This window comes from Gorilla gorilla, chromosome 8 (assembly GCF_029281585.2).
Source record: "Gorilla gorilla gorilla isolate KB3781 chromosome 8, NHGRI_mGorGor1-v2.1_pri, whole genome shotgun sequence".
Taxonomy (NCBI): domain Eukaryota; kingdom Metazoa; phylum Chordata; class Mammalia; order Primates; family Hominidae; genus Gorilla; species Gorilla gorilla.
The window spans coordinates 45,875,861-45,895,649 of NC_073232.2; the positions used below are offsets into that span (position 1 = coordinate 45,875,861).

General features: G+C 50.4%; 1 protein-coding gene across 1 annotated transcript in view; it reads right to left on the bottom strand.

Moving 5' to 3' along the window:
* Positions 1-4,287, bottom strand: part of COL13A1 (collagen type XIII alpha 1 chain) — a 91,414-nt gene extending 87,127 nt beyond the window's left edge. The window contains exon 1 of the mRNA XM_055353588.2: positions 4,283-4,287. The gene's annotated coding sequence lies outside the window, so the exon portion shown is untranslated. The remainder of the gene's footprint in view (positions 1-4,282) is intronic.
* Between the last annotated feature and the right edge of the window lie 15,502 nt (positions 4,288-19,789).

Genomic DNA, 19,789 nt, shown 5'->3' on the forward strand with positions numbered 1-19,789 from the left:
TGCCACTTGGGTAAGCCTTTGTTATTTTATGAACAAAACGAAGGGGGAGCCTTGATCGCTAAGGCTTATAAAGCTTCCTTCCAGTTCTGGCTCTGAAGAAAGCCCACCTGTGTTCACCTCTTGGCTCCGGAACTTACTACTTGGGTAACCTTCAGCAAGTGTCTTGGTCTCTCTGTGCCTCAGTGTTTTCATCTTGAAAATGGAAGAATAATCATTACCTATCTGTTAGGATCAAATGAGAGAATGTATGTAAAGCACTGAGCACAGCGGCTGGCGTATAGCAAATCCTAAATAAATGCAGCTATTACTATGATTATTAGAAGAGAGGAGGACTGGCCAGAGACGGGCATGGGGCTGGCCTTGGTTTCTCCCTCCAGAGACCCTGCTGTCACATATAGTTTCTCTCCTTCCAGACATCCCACTGTTCCCATAAACCAAAGGCAGAACCAGGAGTAGGTCTTGGGGTGTTCCCTGGGAGACAAGTCCATCCCTGCAGGGCTGCTGAGAAAAGTTCAGGCAGCACCAGGAGTAAGTCACCCCTTCTAACGTTTGTTCCTGAGGACATCCCGTCAATGGTGGTGCAGTGACACCCACCAGTCGGTGGGGAGTCCTTGGGGAATGTGGGGCTACAGCGTTCATGGGGACAGGACTAGTTGCCATCCCGCCATGTTGTTGGTTTTGCCCCATAGCATTAAAATGTGAGCTCCTGAGGTAGGGACTTTCCTGTTTCATTCATGAATGTGTCCTCAGTGCCTCAGCAATGTGGACCTCTCAGTAATCCTCAAGACACTTTTATGAATGAATGAATCTGCCTGCGGATACCAGGAACCTGGCAACTCTCCTGCTTTCCCAGGCCCCCACAAGGACAGCCCAGGCACTGTGTCCCTTAAACCAGAGCTTTAGTGCTCAACCAATGCCCTCTTCCTCTTGCTTCTAAACTTCCTGTCCCCTAATGTCACAGAGTGGGCTGAGAAGTGGGGCAGTGACCTCCCATCCCAGGGAAGGGAACGCGCCAGGGTGAGGAGGGTCCAACCTCATGCAGTGGCTCTACTCTGAATAGGAACAGAAGGGGCAATTTGCTTACTGTGTCCTTACAACCGACATCATCCACATCATGCCACCCTTACGAGGACACATGAGGGAAACTTATTTCAGGCCCCATTCTCAGGAAAAACTGTGCTTCGCCCAAGCATCAGGCGCGCTCCTACCTCGCTGTAGCCCGACCCTTGCCAAAGCTCTGCTTTCCTCTTTGCTCTGACCACTGAGAAGCTCAGAGCCAAGTGTGTGGCTCATGTGCACAGGATGTTGCAGTGCCATGGCTCTGGATTCCCTTTGCTTTCCTGCCTCTGTTCTCCACCCCTCACCTTCTGTTTCCTTATGTAGCTTGTCAATCCCCCTAAAATGTTTCTTGGAATGAGATGGGGTAGAAATAAATAAAACAATAAAATTCATTAATAAAAATTCACAAAATCATAATTTCTTCCTTAAAATGTAAGGTTTACCCAGCCACTTGGGAGACTGAGGCAGGAGGATGGCTTGAGGTCAGGAGTTCATGACCAGCCTGGGCAACATAGCAAAACCCCGTCTCTAAAAAAAAAAAAAATTAAAAAAATTAGCCAGGTGTGGGGGCATACGCCTGTAGTCCTAGCTACTTGGGAGGCTGAGGCAGGAGCGCCACTTGAGCCCATGAGATTGCGGCTTCAGTGAGCTTCGATCGCACCGCTGCTCCCCAGCCCGGGTGAGAGAGTGAGACCCTGCCTCTCACTCTCTCACCCAAAAAAGTTTTTTCTTTTTTTTTCTAAAAAAGAAAAAAAAAATTAAAGGTTTGCAAAAAACCTTTGGGCATCATCTAGGGAAGCCTTATGCTTTTAGGATTAAATGAATTAATATATCCTAAGTAAAAAAAATATATATATACAGTACACACACATACACACATATACCTTACAACATCCATATGAAGCAGACACCATTACTGTTCTAATTTTACAGATGAGGGGACTGAGGCAGAGAGAGGTTAAGTGACTTGCTAAGGTTACACAGCAAAAAGTGGCAGTGCCAGGATTTGATTGCAGTTGGTCTGGCCCCAGAGCCCATGCTCATAATCACTATGATACACTGCCTCCATAAAAACATAACAGTGTCTAACACACAGTAAGTGTTAGCTACTATTTCAGCAAGGATCATATTCAGCAAGGCCTGGCAGCTGCTGGCAAATATTTCCGTATATTCCTTCAGAGAAAGATACATCCCTACTTCCCTTGGTCATCTGTTTTCAGTCTCATAGTTCCCAGTATTAGGAAATTCTCCCTTAAATCGAATCCAGGGATGGCCAATAGATGTCAGCTTGAGCACTGATGCCAATGGACTGGGAGTAGCTGACTAATGCATTATGTTAAAAAGCCTCCTAATTGATTAGCAATGTCTGCCAGGGGCATGATGGGTGGGGCAGTGGTAGCTGAAAATTTGCTTCCACCTAAATGGTTCCTGCTGCAGCTTTAATCCATCCTGCACAGTTGTGTTCTTCAGGCACTGGCCGACCTTGTGCCCACAGAAATCTGGGTCTTCCTGTTGGAGGACAGAGCCAGCCCCCAGGATACACCCAGACGGCATCAGACAGGCATCTCAGAGCCCCTCTCTCTGGCCACCAGCATTCTTCTTTTGCAGGAAGCAGAGATAACAGGGCTGAGGAGGTGATTCCTACCCTGGCCAGCTTCCCATTTCCTCCTCCTCCTGCCTTGTGGTTTCAGCCAGCACTGGGCAAAGGTTCAGGGCTCCTCTTCTGAGCTGGGCTCAGAATGTGGGGAAAGCTACCTGGGCCTTTCTTCTTCACTCTGTGGGCAGAGACTGAGTGAAGACTCATCCCCTCCACCTCATGGGCTCCTTCAGCACAGACCCAAAGGGTTCTGGGAACAGTCCCTGGGTCGGGCCAGCACAAGCTCTCAGAATGCAAAATTCCTACTGAGGAAAGGACCCTCAAGTCAGGCAGGGACTCAGAGCTGTCCTGGCATCCTGGCCCTGGGGGTGAGGTGTGTGCAGGAGGCTGCAGCATCCTGCCCCTGGGGGTGAGGCGTGTGCAGGAGGCCCCAAGGCAGGGTGGGGGCAGTTGAGGGCTCTTGTGGCTTCCTCAGAATGAGACAGGGAAAAGCAGCACATTTCCCACAGGTGAAAGCTCTATATGGCAGAGTTTATTTTGGAAGATGGATGATAGAAATTAAGATCTGACACACCAAACGTGCCATAATAAATTATCCTTCCTTTCAAGTAATGACATGACAGGTCCTGCCTCACTGTGATGTGTCAGGGGCCATGGGATCCTCAGTGTGGGTGCAAGGGCCTTTCAGGGCACAAATGGAGTCTTCGATAATGGCCTTTACTAAAAATGAAGCAGGCGGCTCCCACAGGTACACATCAAGAGGAAAACAACTATGGAAATGACTTCTCCAAGGAAGGGATGATGATAGGGTTGATTTCAGCAACCTTGAGAAAGATCTGATGCGAGGGCTGGGCCCTTTCAATTCCTATCTCCAGCTCCCCCAGTGCCCTCTGGTCTTTTGTTGGGATATCAAAGGCAGGTGCTTCTGTTCTCTGGATCCATTACTTGAGGGAGGCAGTCTCCTTGGGCTCTTCTCAGGTTCTCTGGAAGTGGCTCCACTCCCTGCCCCACCCTGGGCTTCCTAGCAAGGCCAGGAAGGAGTGCGGCATGATGCCTATAATTTATGTGCTGTCTCCCAGTCTAACCGGCTGACACCGCTCTCTCTTACATAACCCTTGCTGCCACCACCACCACCTGCCCAAAGTGGCCAGAATGGAGCTGCCCCACTCAGGGGTGTGGATGTGAGTCCCCTGGAGCAGACCATGCTTGCAGCCAGCTCGATGACCTGTTTTCTGAGACCTTTCAAGGGGCAGAACTGAGGAGAGATGATTTCTTTTCTTCTAATACCTGGTGCTTTTTTTTTTTTTTTTTTGACTCCAATAGCTTCTTTGGGGACAAAGGAACTGAGCTAATTAGAGGGAAAGCCACTCTTTCATATTGAAATTTGGGGCCTGCTTTGCCCTGGGGGCAGCCATTGTCTTGCCCTGGAGGGGTGCAGAAGTGGGTGAAAAGCAAAATGGTAGCCTCCTCCCCACAAGAGGCATTCTGGAGGGACCCCTCAGGAGCCTGCATAGGCCCCCAACAAGACAGCAGGGGCCCAGCTTTCAGTGCCCCCACCCAGAACCCCGTTACCAGCAGGTGACACAGGCCTTTCAGATGCATGAGACCCTCGGCTTGAGTACTTACAGGAGGTCCTGAAAGAGAGAGAAAATGCCTGGGTCAGTGTCATTGCTGTAGGGGGCGGTGGGGAGGCCGCCTTGGAAGCAGTGTCCAAGGATTCATCAGCGGAGGGGTTTCCATCTGGTCTTCGAAGTTTGTCTTTTCCTGGCCTACTTTCACCAATATAATCTCTTCCGCCTTTATTTCATCTCCATATTTTCATAATTGGATGAGAAATCCAGAGGTCTGGGCCCCAGGCTCAGCCCTGCTGGGGACCTGCCGGTGGCCCTTCTGCCTCAGCTTCCCACCCCACAAAACGGGCTCTATGGGACCTGCCTGAACTTGTGTACAAGGCTACTTTGCAGAACACGGGACAGTGGGCACCAAGGCACACTGAGAAAGGCGGAAATAACAGATCCTGTAGAGATGAGGATCGTTAGCATGCCTGTGTCCTCACTGTGCACGTCAGGGAGGGCCAGCAGGCAGGCAGGGGTGGGCGTGGATGGCCACTGTGCACCCTGCCTGAGGCCCATTGGCCCGTCCTGGTTTCTGTTTAGCAGTGAGTTACGCACTTCACCCCTCCAGGGTCTGCCACCCACAGCCTCTTTCTCAAAGCCCCCTCTCGGGCTCCGGCCCCACCCTCCTCCATGCCTCTCTCTGTTCCTTTCTCTTTCTGGTGTCCACTCCCCACCTCCCTCCCACGGCCGCAGCAGCAGCCCTATCTCATTACTGGCAACAGCCAAGAATGACAAATTCAAGTGTTCCGAGAGAGAGAAAAAAGGAATAGGGGTGGGGAGCGGGAGGGAAGGTTTAGAAAAGCAGTCCCAGAAAGATAGGGAAGGAAAGGCACTTCTGTGGAACATGAGCCACGAAACCCCACCCTCCCGGTGATTCCCAGCTGGGCCTGGTGTGTCTGCCCGGCCCCTAGTGCCCTGGCCACGTTAACTCAGCTGCGACTCCTGTTGCTTCTTTTATGCTCGGCCAATAAAGACTCCTATGTTTCCCCGTGCTCCTCCCATTCCCAGAGCCGGCTTCCTTCTCTCCTCCTTTATCTGTCGGCTTCTCTGCCCTGGTCACCATCCAGGAGGAAACAGCCTCTTTCATGCTGGCCTCTGTCAAGCCATCACGTTAAGGAGGAACACAATGTTTTAGATTAAAAGCAACAGAAAAAGTCAAGAGGTGTAGAGCCTGGGTGAGCAAGCCCCAGGCCCGGGCCTTGCATGCGGGGCCCAGAACAAGCGGGAGGGAGCACAGAGCAGGGGGAGCATCTGGGAGCCATTAGGCTGAGTGGCAGAGGAATGTCACCCAGAATCTGAAAATATCCCCTGAGCGCAGCCTGCCAGAGGGGCCAGCTTAGCTGGGAAATCTGTGCCTCCTGGCTGGGGGAGATGTCCTCTGCATGAGAAGCAGGCTGGTGACAAAATTCAGCCTGTGGCAATTTTGGGATGCTTCAGCCACATGGAGGGCAGATGCCTTGCGCCTGCCAGGCCTGACGGGGCCCTGGCTCCCACTGTGGCAGGCTCTGGTGAGGCCCCCAGTGACACAGGCTAGAGCTCTGAGATGTTCCCAGTGACACAGACTGGAGCTCTGAGGGCAGCCCGGCCTGTTGTTAGCACTCTCAGCTGCATAGGTGTCACCAGATGTAGCCAGGTAGCTGGCACAAGACTCAAGGCTCAGCTGGGTAGCAGGAGGAGCAGTTTGCTGGGTCCACCCCTGGAGGATATAAATTCTACTGAAGATTTTGAGGGTTTTTACATCACCACCACTGCCACCACCATTGTCACTGCATACACCTCTATGGTCCTTATTAGGTGCCAGGCACAATTTGAGGGGTTTTCCATTATGCAATAGGTTCTATCATTCCCGCCTTGCGGATGAAGAAACTGAGGCATGGGAAGGTTGAGCGACTCCCCAGGGCCATGCAGCTAGTAAATGGTAGAGCTCTGGACCCTTCTCTACAGTGCCTCTCTCTGTGTCTCTCATTCAGAAAGCAACCTACCCCCCACCCTGCAATTGCCTGCAGACCAAGTCCTCTCCAGGCCTGCCCCTGGGATGCCTGTTATGGTCAGCCTCCAGCCCCCTTCTCTAGACTCAACCCTCTCATCTGTCTTTTACAGGCACCTTTGTCTTATGCAAGGGAATTTGGCTCTTCCAAGCTCAGCCAGGCTGCCACTCCCCATACCTGTCCCCTACAGGGATTTCAGAAACAGGAAAATCCTCTTTGTGAGCTAGTACTGTGCCATAGAAGGGGAAGAGCTATATAGGTGCTATAAAAGAAGACTTTCTCTCTCACACACCTTTTTTCCCCTGTTAGGGATGGTCTTCATGAGACCCACTGGAAAATCTTCAGGTGCCTTGGAAAACCCAACTCCCGTCCTGCCCCTGCCAATTTTCATCAAACAGGCCTGCACTGGGACAGCCCTGGGTTTCCAAGCAGATGCTTCCCCTGATGCTGTGTTCAATGCCTGGCAGCTCTAAGATGCTGGGGAGCTGATGGCTTTGCAAAATCTAGCAGTGCCTTGACATCACTAGTTGCTCTCCCATGTGGGCCACTTGGCTGTGCCCATTACCCTGGCCAGGCACCAAAGGATGGAGTCACTCCAAGGCATTACCAAGTCCCCACAGTACAGATGGAGAGAGAGAGGCCCAGGGAGATTCGTGACCATCCAGGGCCATGTTGTGGGCAGGTGATGGCGGTGAGACCAGCATTCAGTCTCCTGACTCCCCATCCTGGGGTCTTCCTAACAGAGCACACCATATCTCATGCTGATCCTGCTGAGGTACTGCCCGTACTACCACATTTTGAGAGAGGAGGAAGACACCTGGACTCCGCCCATGCACCTGCTGCTTCCTCAGGAGGAACCTGTTTCTTGCAGCAGGGAGAACTATGAAGATTGTCCCAGCCCCCTCAGGTGGGCTAAGCAGCCCGCAAGCAGGGCTGTCAGGAGAGGGTCACAACAGCCATCCAGGGTGGGGACATTCTGCCTGAGACCTCCCTGCTGATGTCTGTCACGCACTGCCTCAGCTTCCTGCTGAGGCCACTACTGTTCTCCCCCGGGGTTTGACCCACCTCTTCCGAGCAAGGCGGCCATGCTCCCCCAAAATGGACACAGAGGGATGGACCCCCATGAAGAATTCTGGGGTAGCATTCTGGGTCGTGCCTTTTTTCAACCACTTTTTGTATGTTCGTTCATTCAACAAACACTTAAAAATGCCTACTGTGTGAGTCACTGTGCTGGGCTATGGCTCTCTAAAGATGAATAAAGTATACTCATTGTCCTCTGAGGAAGGAAACCTTCATTTTTTTAAGCACTTATTATCTACCAGGCCTGATGCAAAGCTCTGATGATACAGAGATGAATAACTCATTTCCTCCTGCTGAGAAGCCAACAGTTTCCTATGCTAGAAAGCTGGAGAAATTCCAGTGATGAGAACTAAAACAAACATGAGGGTTTAAGGGAGAAAGGTTTGCTGTAGGAGGATTCATTTTTTCATTCCTTCATTCATTCAGTCAACATTTACTGAGTGCTCATTATGCAGCAGACATAGACACAGTGCTAAGCACGGTAACTATAACACCGCACTTCGTCTTTATAACAACCTTGTGAAGTTGGCATTATCACCCCTTCCATAGACTTGGAACCTGAGGCTTAGAGGTTAAGCAACCTGCCTAAGGTGGTCACCTTGCTCTTAGATGATGGCATCTGATTCTTAAGGTTAAAAAAATTTAATTTAATTTGATTTAATTTATTATTATTTTTTGAGATAGTATCTCACTCCGTTGCCCAGGCTGGAGTAAAGTGGTGCAATCACGGCTCACTGCAGCCTCAACCTCCCTGGGCTCAGGCAATCTTCCCACCTCAGCCTCCCGAGTAGCTGAGACCACACACCACACCTGGCTAATTTCTGTATTTTTTGTAAGGACGGAGTTTCACTATGTTGCCCAGGCTGGTCTCAAACTCCTGAGCTCAAGCTATCTGCCTGCCTCGGGCTCCCAAAGTGCTGGGATTATACGCACGAGTCACCATGCCTGGCTTAAGTTGATTGTTTAACTTTTATTTCCATATGGTAGGGCCTGGATTTGAACCTGGTCTCTCTTGCTGCAAAGCCTGTGTTCTCCTGGCTGGAGGTCATGAAGTTCTCAGGGGTGGAAGGGGCAGCTGGGCCCTCAGCCCCTTCTAAAGTGGTCAGGTAAGTCCCCTCCCCCTCGACCCTGGACTTGGTGCCACCCAGTCTCTGGATCCAGTCCTGGTCCTGGACAGGGGGCATCAAGAGTGGCAGGGTGCTCCCAAGTTCAGTGTCATCTGAACCATCTTCTGACCCTGCTTGACCACTGGGCTCCTAGAAGCTGGGGTCCTAGCCCCCACCCATGCCTCCTGGTGCCTGCAGCTGACCACCTGCCACCAGCTCTGCCACATGCCCGACCCACCCATCTCTGCCAGGACAGGTGCTGTGCATCATGGGCTCCCCTCAGACCTTGGGTGACTAATGATATTGGTTACACTCTGCCTGCTGGAGCAGGGGTTCTCAGCTCGGGGGAATTTGGCTCCCCAGAGGATAGTTGACAATGTCTGGAGACATTTTGATTTCACAACTGGGAAGCTTCTACTGGTCTGTAGTGGGTACAGGCCAGGGATGCTGCTAAAAAGACAAAGCACAGAGCCTCCTGCCACAAAGACTCATCTAGTCCATGTGTGAATAGTGCTAAGGATGAGAAACCCCATGCTGGACTAATGGCACCAGACCTGCCTCGGGGCTCCTCCCGTGCCTCAGTCCCTAGGACGCACGCCCTCACCCATGGCCCAGGCCTCACCGACCGGTGGTTTGCCAACTCTTGGGATCCCATTCTTCTACAGTTTGGCCTGTTCCACCTCCACCCAAGACCTCATTAGGACAAACAGTAATTTGTCTGTTATTCATCTATAGAGTATATACTCTGTGCCTGACGCTGTGCTAAGACCCTTATTTCACTCGGTCTGCCCAGTGACCCAGTGAAGTATTGTTGGTTATTGTTCCCACTCTACAGATGAAAAAGCTGAGGCCCAGAGAGCTTACGGTGCGTTCAAGGCTGCAGAACACATGCATCACTGGGCTGGTACTTGGCCCCAGGTCTGCCTGCCTCCCAGGACCATGGGCCCCAGAAGCTTGAAGGAGGCACATGGAGAAATAAAAGGAACAGCCTCTGCCTCAAAGAGCAGTGAAGAAGGGAAACATGAGTAACTTTAAAAACCATGAAAAGCAATTTGTCAGGGGCAGGCATGATGGCCTGTGAAGGGACACTGGTGAGCTTTAAGGCAGCCTGTGTCTTCTGGAGTTAACTTCAAAGAGAACACCCAAGCCCTGTCACGTACAGCCCTACGGCCCAAACCCTGAGTTTCTAGGGAAGCCTGAGGCAGATTTCTGGGTAGACCATCTGAATTTATTTGATGTCCCGGGAGCATGGTTGACAAATCATGCTTTGTGACTGATAAAGCACTTCCTTATATCACAGTTCACCACAACCCAACTCCCATTTTATAGATGAGAAAACTGAGGCTCTGAGAAGGGTGCAACTTGCCTATTATTCACAGCTGGTAAATGATCCTGAATCCTGGTCTAGTGCTATTCACAGAACAGCCCACCATTAGCAAAGCTTTGAGAAGCTTAACATTTCTTAGGAAAAATGTCTGACTACTGAGAGCCAACTTGTGCAGTCTTGCAAGAGCCAACTGTGGGCATCTCTTCCTAACTTGGCCCCCAGTGACTTCACACTGGCAGCTGGAAAATGGCCATGGTGGGAGTATTCACACCACAGAAATTGGCAAAAGCTACAAAGCAGCCCCACCTTACCCCAAGAGCCACTTCTTAAGCGTTTGCCAGCACGCCACAGCTCACATCTGTCCTATGATGACATCTCTCGGCCACAAGACACCCCCAGACCTTTCCAGCCCAGGTTGATGGGGTATAACAGGTCCTGGGAGAAGTGGGCAGCAGTTTAAATCACACACACCCACAGTCTCTGTGCCTGCACTCATGGCTGACACTGATAATCAATCACAGCTCCTTAATGAGCCTAGACAAGGTTTCACAATTCTTTGCAACACAGCCACTATCAATCAGCAGAAATTGGCACATGATATGGAACCTATTAGTCATCCTGGAAACTAGAGCCACCTGGAGGTGAGACTCAGGGGAAGCAAGTAGATGAAGCAGGAGGACCCTTTTCTAACTAATCAGGCAGGACTGAGTCTAGCCTTGGGGAGTGGCAGAGACAGAGGTGGAGAGGCTGGGTGTCCTGGACTCCCCAGACACATCTCATACCAGGCGTGGGGACTAGCATTGATTGCAGCTCTGTCTCCCATCCCCGTTCAGCTGTTAAGGTTGGCAGAGAGACTGGAATGTACGAGCAAGGAAGGGACAGGAGCCAGTAAGATCCCCTCCAGCTTAGTTCATGCCCTGGCCCCAGGAGGTCCTCAGAGGACCCCACACTACTAGCTATGCCACTGCCACCCCTGGAGCCACCTGAGAGCAACCTGAGTGGCCACCTTCCTGTAAACTCCATGGAAGTGGACTTCACACCTGGCAGCCTGGCGGGGCACTTGGTCTGGCTCCAGGGGCTTCTTGACACTCTGCCCTTGGCTAACCCCTGCTTTCAATCTGGAGGTGCCCCCTTCACTTCCTTGCTCCTTGCATTGTTTGGCAAGTGCCTGAGAGCTGGTGGGACGGGGGAGGCTCAGATGCCCAGCACCCGGGGTTACTCCTCTCTGTGGACACAGGAGGGTGTGCCTAAGTAGCAGACTTTCTTGGTTACCTCCTCTGCGTCCATTCTCCCTTTCTCCTCCCAACAAAACCTTAAAGTTCCTCCAGCCTCCTCTCCTTCCCGATGCAGTCCTGTGTTTCCAGGGAAGCCGTTCCCCAGCCTAGCTAGCAATGGGTAAGGGTATATGCCTGGGGCCTGGAGCCCTCGTGGAGATGGCTCTGGTGAGACGGTTTGAGCAGGCAGAGGCCCCCTGACTCTGCCTTCCGTCCAGCTTAGAGGTGGGTGTCCCGCTGGTCCTGGGGTGAGGCTGGCCCCACGTTGGTCTCTACTCTGAAGCAAGCTCCTGTCTGGGGGCATTCTGTGGCTGACATTCAGTCCTTCTTCCTTCTCAGGGCTTTGTTTTACCTTTTCTCATTTGAGCCACAAAACAGCCCCGAAAGGCTGGAGTAGGAGTCAGCAGCCCCATTTTCTGAGTGAGGGACTGAGATGCAGAAAGGAAATGTGCTGTCTGGAAGCTCGCACAGAATTCCCAAACTCCAGTCTCCTCCGGCTGCAGCCCTCTGGGCAGCTCCCCTGCCTGTGGCTCTGGGCCTTGTGACCTGCGACTGAACTGGGAGGGGCAAGTGGTCCTGACGAGACCCTTGACGGCCAGCCCCAGCCCTTGAGTCCCAAGCCAGGGCTGCTTTCTTCCACTGAGGGGTCACTCAGGTCCCTGAAGGAAGACAAGTCTCTGGGCATCACACCTCTGACCTGGGAATTCTTCCTGACACTGGATCTCGCCAGTGTTCCTGTGCAAGGCCCTGCCTGGGGAAGCTGAAACGTCACATCATGGCTCTGCTGGCCAGCGCCCTGCCCGGCGACTGCCGGAGGAGCAGAGAGGAGGGGCTGGGGAAGGGTCACAGCTCAGGTCAGACTCATGCCGAATGCCACCCCTCAGAGGCGTGGGAGGGGCTGCAGGCTTCATAGGTCTTGCTTTGACAACCAGGCCTGTATCTCTGAATGATGAGCTTTTTGATTTTAAAGTCACATTTATTATGTTGGTACAAAAGTAATTGCGGTTTTTGCCATTAAAAGGAATGGCAAAACCCGCAATTACTTTTGCATCAACCTAATATTAATAACCCATTTTGGTCTGGCATCATGCTAACCTCTTACCAGCGCCAAGCACCTTACACATATCATTTCCTCTTCACAGTAGCCCCATAAGGTAACTATACAAGGCGTGCTATTGTCCACACCTAACAGTGGAGGAAACTGAGCCATAGAGAGGTCAAAGTTCTGGCCCATAGTCGTACAACTGAAATCCAGGCATGCCCTTAGCCCCAAAGACATGCATCATCTAACTGCCCTGACAGACAGTTTCGGTACTATTATGCGCCGTTTTGCAGGTGGGGCTCTTGTGGCTGTGCAGAGAAGTTAAGTAATTTGTCCAATGTCACACAGCTGGTAAATTGGCAGAGCCTTTGGAATCAGCTACACCCTAAAGCTTTCTTTCTTAACCTTTACATTTATTGCTTCAGCTGCAAAAGCAAATTAAGAGTCAACAAGACTTAGTGGTGGGGGGATATGGTTAGACTGCTGAGAATGAAAACCTGCAATGAGCCCTTCCAAGTTCCTTTGAGGACCATGTGGCCTCATTCCTGGGCTAAGTTCAGACCACGCTCGTCTCTTGCCTGAAGTTGGCTCCCAGAGTCCCCCAGTGAGGACTGATCACGAACTCCATCCAGACACTGCCCATCTTAGGAGGAACTTCAACTAGACACATGCACACAGTCTCGTAGTTTCACTGTTCTTCGTTTTACTTAGAAGGAATGGGGAACTGCCCAGAATCCTGGACAAGAGCATAGGCTTTGGAGCCAAACAGCCACAGGTTCAAATTTCTACTTTACTACTTACTAGCTGTGTGACCTTGGGCAAGCTGCTTAACCTCTCTGAGCCCAGTATCCTCTGTAAATTGGGGGTAATAATAGTATCTACCTCACTGGATTTGGGTGGTAAATGAGAGAATACAAGTAAGATATTTAGCACTGTCCCTGGCTTAGAGTAAGCACTCAATAAATATAGTTATGACAATTGTTATGGTTATGAAGTCAGAAATAATGGCATCCAATCCCAAAAGCATATGATACTGCCCACTGTGTTCTAACCAGAAGAATGGCTAATAAGGGCTCTTCTCATGTGCCAGGCACCAATCTTTTTTTTTTTTTTTTTTTTTTTTTTTGAGACGGAGTCTCGCTCTGTCACCCAGGCTGGAGTGCAGTGGCACGATCTCGGCTCACTGCAACCTCTGCCTCCTGGGTTCAAGCAATTCTTCTACCTCAGCCTCTTGAGTAGCTGGGACTACAGGCATGCACCACCACGCCTGGCTATTTTTTGTATTTTTAGTAGAGACAGGGTTTCACCGTATTGGCCAGGCTGGTCTCGAACTCCTGACCTCGTGATCTGCCTGCCTTGGCCTCCCAAAGTGCTGGGATTACAGGCATGAGCCACCGCGCCCAGCCAACCAGGCGCCAATCTTAATGCTTCACAGGTATTACCATGTTTAACCCTTATAAGCCTTTTAAGGTGGACTTCAGGAGGCTGAGACAGAGAGAGGCAGCATCTCCTGCCTTGCATCCCAAGCTGGTGAGGGGCAGGCTGATTCTAGGGCAGCAGTCCCTAACCTTTTTGGCACCAGGGACTGGTTTCCTAGAAGACAATTTTTCGGGGTGGGAGGGATGGGTTCAGGATGAAACTGTTCCACCTTGGCCCATAAGGAGTGTGCAACGTAGATCCCTCACATGCACAGTTCACAATAGTGTTCTCACTTCTGTGAAGAGCTAATGCCACCACTGATCTGATGGGGAGCAGAGCTCAGGTCATAATGTGAGCAGTGGGGGAGCAGCTGTCAATTCAGAGGACACTTCGCTTGCTCTGAACCAGTACCAGGCCCTTAATCACCCTGTTGCCCTGCCTCTCAGATGAGCCCTTAAAATCCTGGAACCCACAAAGAACACAGGCAGGGCTCAGGGTGAGCTGAGCTAAGCAGAGCAGGCTGGACAGGGCTGGGTGACCTTTTGAGTGAAATAGTACAGATTTAAGCCATCAGCTTTGAACTGTTGGGACAAATTGCACATTTTCTTACTTCCGTGGGTCCCTGTCACTTCCAGGTTGGGGTCAGAATCATAAGTCCTGAGTGAGGAAACCTTGGGGGTAGGTCTTGCTGGTAGAGACTGGAGTCCCAATTTTACAGATTCAGGCCAAGAGCAGGCACTGTTCTCAGGCTGAACAGTTTCCTGGCCAGGCCTCCAGCACGGGTCAGAGGGGCTAGGCTGCCACACACAGATAGGGACAGTGGGCCCAGGGAAGGTGGAAAAGTTCTCTATCAAGTCAGCCCTTGTGTGGGCGAGGTGGAAATCAATCAGGGACGGGCCTTGCCCGTTGCATTCTGCTGGCTCTGACCCCTCAGCTCTATTTTGATAACAATCTGGAGTCTCCACACTTGAACTTGTCACCCTTGACTGAGTCTCCCAGAAACAGTGAGATCCTCCCACAGGACCTAGAGATATCTTCTCAAGGGGAGGGACTTCCTGCTCCACCCCCAGCCCCTCACCTTGGGCCCTTCCCAGGAAATCAGCGGTTGTGCAAGGCTTGCTCCCTTCTCCACATCCAAAAGGCATCGACAGTTCTCCAGCAGAGGTTGCAGTACGCACATCACGGCTTCACATCCTCTCCTCCACGCAGCTGGCTTTGATTTACCACAACCCCACGACATCAAAATATTCAGTGAATTATTCTCATTTCTATGTGTGGATCTCAGTTCCATGTTCCATGTCCATGTTTTTCTACCTTGTCTTTTGTTAGACTGTAAGATTTATGATGGGCACAGTCCTTAATTCTTTAGTCACTACTCTAAGAAGAGTTGAGGGAGATTAGGTGTCACAAACTCCAATGCCTACAAGGAGCCAGGCAGGTCACATAAATAAATGAAGTAGGCCAGGTGTCGTGCGATAGGGCATGGTGGAGACTGTGGCAAAGTGCTAAGGGCTTGCCTGTGTGCCTAAAATGGACTGGATACCCCTCAGCTGCAACCAAGTATTGCCAGTTGAGGATGCAGACCTACTATGGCAGATCTTGAAACTATTCAAGAAAAGCCGAGAATCAGATACTTTCTGCAAAATCTTCTCATTTCTAAATGCTGATACTAATTTAAGAACACTTAAAAACCACTCTGCAGGCCAAACAAAACCTGTGAAAGAGCTACATTTGGTCCTCAAGCTGCTAATTCGCAATACACAATCTCTGGGGACCTTCCAGGCCTGAACTGCTCCAATTCCACAGCCCAGAACTTCTGGCCCAGAGTGTGGGCTCAGTCAATCCTTGCTGAATATGCATGAATGAGTAATTAAATAAATGGATGGGTGGGCCCACTGGCTATCATCTGACTACAGATCTGTGAAGGAGCAATGTCATAACAGTGTTTGGACATTGAACTTGTACGTGAGAGTTAGTTTGACCAAGAGTGGAACTGTTTGGGTACACTAAACAATGACAAGTGTGCTTGCATCCCTCCCCCCTTCTACTGGGCATGGAGCCCAGAGCTGAAGACAAGCCCCACACAAGTCCCCGGCCCCAGGATGCCAGGTGAGTTAGGAGGCTGCTTTCCTCAGGCCCGGAGGTAAAGCAGGACTCCATGAAGCAGGGACAGGGAATAATTAACAATTAGTAAGGTACTTAATCACCCCTGGATATCTATTTTTCTTAAATCTTACTTTAAATTGCACACAATTAACAACATATACAGCAATTAGTAATTAGCTAATTACTAATTATTAGTTATTAGTTCATTATAATATGGAGTGTTATTCATTATAATATGTTATTAGTTCATTATAATATGGAGTGTTTTAACTTACAATAGCACAATCAAGTGAAACATCATTTTTGTCCCTGTCTCTCAATGAATCCTGTCTCAAGCAGCTGTGTCATTAGTCCAGGAGGGCATGGTGAAGGCGTGCATGTGTAACTGTGGGCCAGGAAGAAATAAAGAAACACACAGTCTCATGGGTGGCAGCCTGGCAGCCCCGTGGCCTGCTTCCATGCCATCTGGCTGAACGGCACCACCAACCCCTCTGAATGTCACAGGTGGCCAGGAAAACTGCTACCCTAACACTTACTGTGTGCCAGCAGTAGACTGGGCACTGTGTCTATTTACTATTTCTAATCTTTATAACTCAGCCTATCTGAGTTCTAACTTACAGATGTAAACACCCAGGCTCCATAGGTTACACGGATTGCCCAAGGTCAAATCACAAGTAAACGGTGGAGCTGGGATTCTTGCCTGGGTCTGTGAGACTACAAAGTCCATCCTCTTTCCACACCAGCACACAGCCTGGAGAATGGGGAGCCTCCGATTTCCTTACACACATGACAAAGCTGTACAGTACCCAAGGTTCTCCAGGGAAGCACTGGAAGGGTTGAGATGAAAGCCCAGATGTCCAAGCCCTGCGCTGAGTACCTGTCTATTCTGGAATTGCAAATACCACAGGACATATACCATTCCTCTATCTAGGACCCATGGCAGACATAACTGATCTATTTCAGCACTGTTTCTTGTACTTCTTGGCAACCACAACCAATCAATCACAGCTTGTCCCTGTGAGGAAATGTACTTGGCATCCTTGGCAGGTCTTAGTACAACTGCAAGTGAAAGAATTTTCATAACTGAGGATGTAGAACCTCTAACCAGAGTCTGGTGACAAGCAGAAATGACAGAAACCACTTTTTTTTTTTGAGACAGGGTCTCAAAAGACTGGAGGGCAGTCGTGTGATCTCGGTTCCCTGCAGCCTCAACCTCCCAGGCTCAAGCGACCCTACCACCTCAGCCTCCCGAGTAGCTGGGACTGCTGGCGTACGCCACCATGCCTGGCTAATTTATTGTTTTAAAATTTTTTGTAGAGATGGGGTTTTGCCGTGTTGCCTAGGCTGGTCTTGAACTCCTGAACTCCAGCGATCTACCAGCCTTGATCTCCCAGAGTGTTGGGATTACAAGTGTGAGCCACAGCACCCGGCTGAAACCATTGTCTTTTGAACAGAAAGGGCCTTAAGCATGTAGCACGAGAAGGGGCAAAGGGAAAAGGAAAGGATGAAGCCAAGTTCTGACATCTCACACACCATACCATGTAGGCTGAAGATTGAGGCCCGGGCTGCACAGTGAGCTGTATGGCCTCCTGTGTACGTGCCGGGGATGTGGGGTTCTCGGGAGGCCGAGGAGTCCAGGAACTGGATCCATCTGAACTGAGAAGAGTGGAAACACTTTGGATTTTACATTTGGCTTTGCTTTAAAATTTTTTTTGGTTTGTTTTTCTGACATATATTTATTGTTCAAACAGCTCTGTAAGAACATTAAAGGACATTTTGTGAAAGAAAAGCCATCATCCATAATCCCCCATGCCCACTCTCAACTGTTTCCATTTTCCCTTCCCCCCTCTGATCCTCGTCCACATGCATACCTACGTTCACAGAGCAGAAATCGGTGTGCACGGAATATGGTCCACTGCTTCCTTCACTTACCATGACAAGGCAGACACATTCTTGCATCAGGGCAGCCTTGGAAACGACATCTTTAACATGGCTGCGTTTAAAGATCATATACCGTGATTTATCTTTGAGTTGGTTACTAGATCACGAAGTTTCTGTGTTTTTTATATTCTATGCTGCAGTGAATATCTTTGTACATCTAGCAGTTTTCCTTTTATACATTGTTTTCTGAGCCTAAGGGAGGGAGCCTGTGTGAAACCTTTGTGTGAACATCGCTATGGTTCTTTATACTTGCGTGGACCTCATATGTATAAAGCCTTGAAAGTTTTGAGAGCATCGTACTTCCCTAGATCCTATGGCAATCGTAGAGGGGCACATGTGTTCTCTCACAGGAATGAGGAATCGGAGGCTGGAAGGTTAAGAAGCTGAGTCGAGGTCACTCAGCAGATAAGAGGCCTCATTGGAAATGGCAGTTGTGTTTCAGGCTCCTTATGCGAAGCTCTCTCACACCTAGAAGCCTGGGGTGCCAGGTGGGGGATGGGACAGGGGGTGGGTGCAGTATCCATAGGAAATGGAAACAGCAGGACCAAGAAGAGGGTGAGGCGTCTCTGGTGGCTTCCCCTCCTCATGGAATGTCCCTTCCAGACAGAAGGCTCTGACTTTTTAATTAAGAGAAGATGCTTTTTAGAGGGGGCAGGGGCACCCTGGGGAGACCAGGCTGTGTTATCAGATGCTGATCGCTAGGAAGATATCTCCCCACTGCTGGGCTGCACAGAGCCCCCTCCCTGTACCTCCCCCCGCTCCCCCGCCCCAGCTGGACAGCCCCAGGCAAGGGCTCTGCTGGGGAGGCCAGGCGGATGTCAGAGCTCTCTGCAGACAAAAAGTCTGGGTGGTCTCCATAGCTCTGGTCCCTTTCTGTCAAGGCACTGGGAAAGCCGCAGCCCCAGCCCCAGCAATGGGCCGAGTCCACCTTGGCCACTAGCATCATTCACTGCCCAGGAGAAGGGTTTGCCAGTTTTGCCCAGCGAGGTCCATTCCTCTCCCCTCCCAGCCCACTGGGGTCTCCCAAAATGGGACAAGTGACCTGCAGGCCACTCTTGGCACCACCCTTGTACTTGCCCCCAGCCCACCATCCCAACCAGGGGTTCCATGGGGCTGCAAGGCTCGTCAGAGGACTTCCTGGGTCCACACCAGCCCAGTCAGCCCACCCTGCTGAGTCTCAGCCAGACCGGCAGTCAAGGGCCACGTACTGAGCCATTGCTCGATATATCTGGCACTGCTCTAGGTTGGTGCTGGCACTACAGAGGTAGAAAAGACAACTTCTAGCAGGCGAGCTTGGGCAAGTCCACCTCTGAGCTTTAGTGTCCTTCCCTGCAAAATGGGGACAAAGCAGCACTTTTCTCACAGGAGAGTTGAAGGAATTAGATGAGATAATATATGTGAAATGATAAACCAGTACACATAATAAGCACTATACAAATATTGGCTTATTATTATTATTATCTCTAGCTGTAGGTGATAGACACCAAACAGAAATAAATAAATGGGAAAAATTTACACACCGATGACTGCTATGAGAAGTTACAATATGCAAATATAGTAGACGGGGCTGGAATTTGGGAAAATGCTTTAGCTTGGATGACGGAGGAAGGCCTTTCTGAGGAGGTGGTGTTGGAGTCGAAACCTAGATAATGAAGAGGCGGCACCAGAGAGTCCAAGGGATGGTCACTGCACACCAGCACAGCAAGTGCAAAGGCCCTGGGGTGGGAAACAGAAAAAAAATCCTCTGTGGTTGGAGCTGTGATGTCTATTACAGTAGCTGTCAGCCACCTGTGGCCGTTAAAATAAAATTGAAATAGGCCAGGAGTGGTGGCTCACACCTGTAATCCCAGCGCTTTGGGAGGCTGAGGCAGGTGGATCACCTGAGGTCAGAAGTTCTAGACCAGCCTGGCCAACGTGGCAAAACCCCACCTCTACTAAAAATACAAAAACTAGCTGGGGATGGTGGTGCAAGCCTGCAATCTCACCTACTTGGGAGGCTGAGACAGGAGAATCACTTGAACCAGGGAGGTGGAGGTTGCCGTGAGCTGAGATCGCACTGCTGCACTCCAGCCTGGACAACAGAGCGAGACTCCATCTCAACAAAACAAAACAAAACAAACAAAACAAAAAACCACAATAAAATGGAAATAAAATAAAAAATTCAGTTCAGTTCCTCAGCCTCACTAGCCACATTTTAAGTGTTGAAGAGCCACATGTAGCCGTGGCTACTGTAT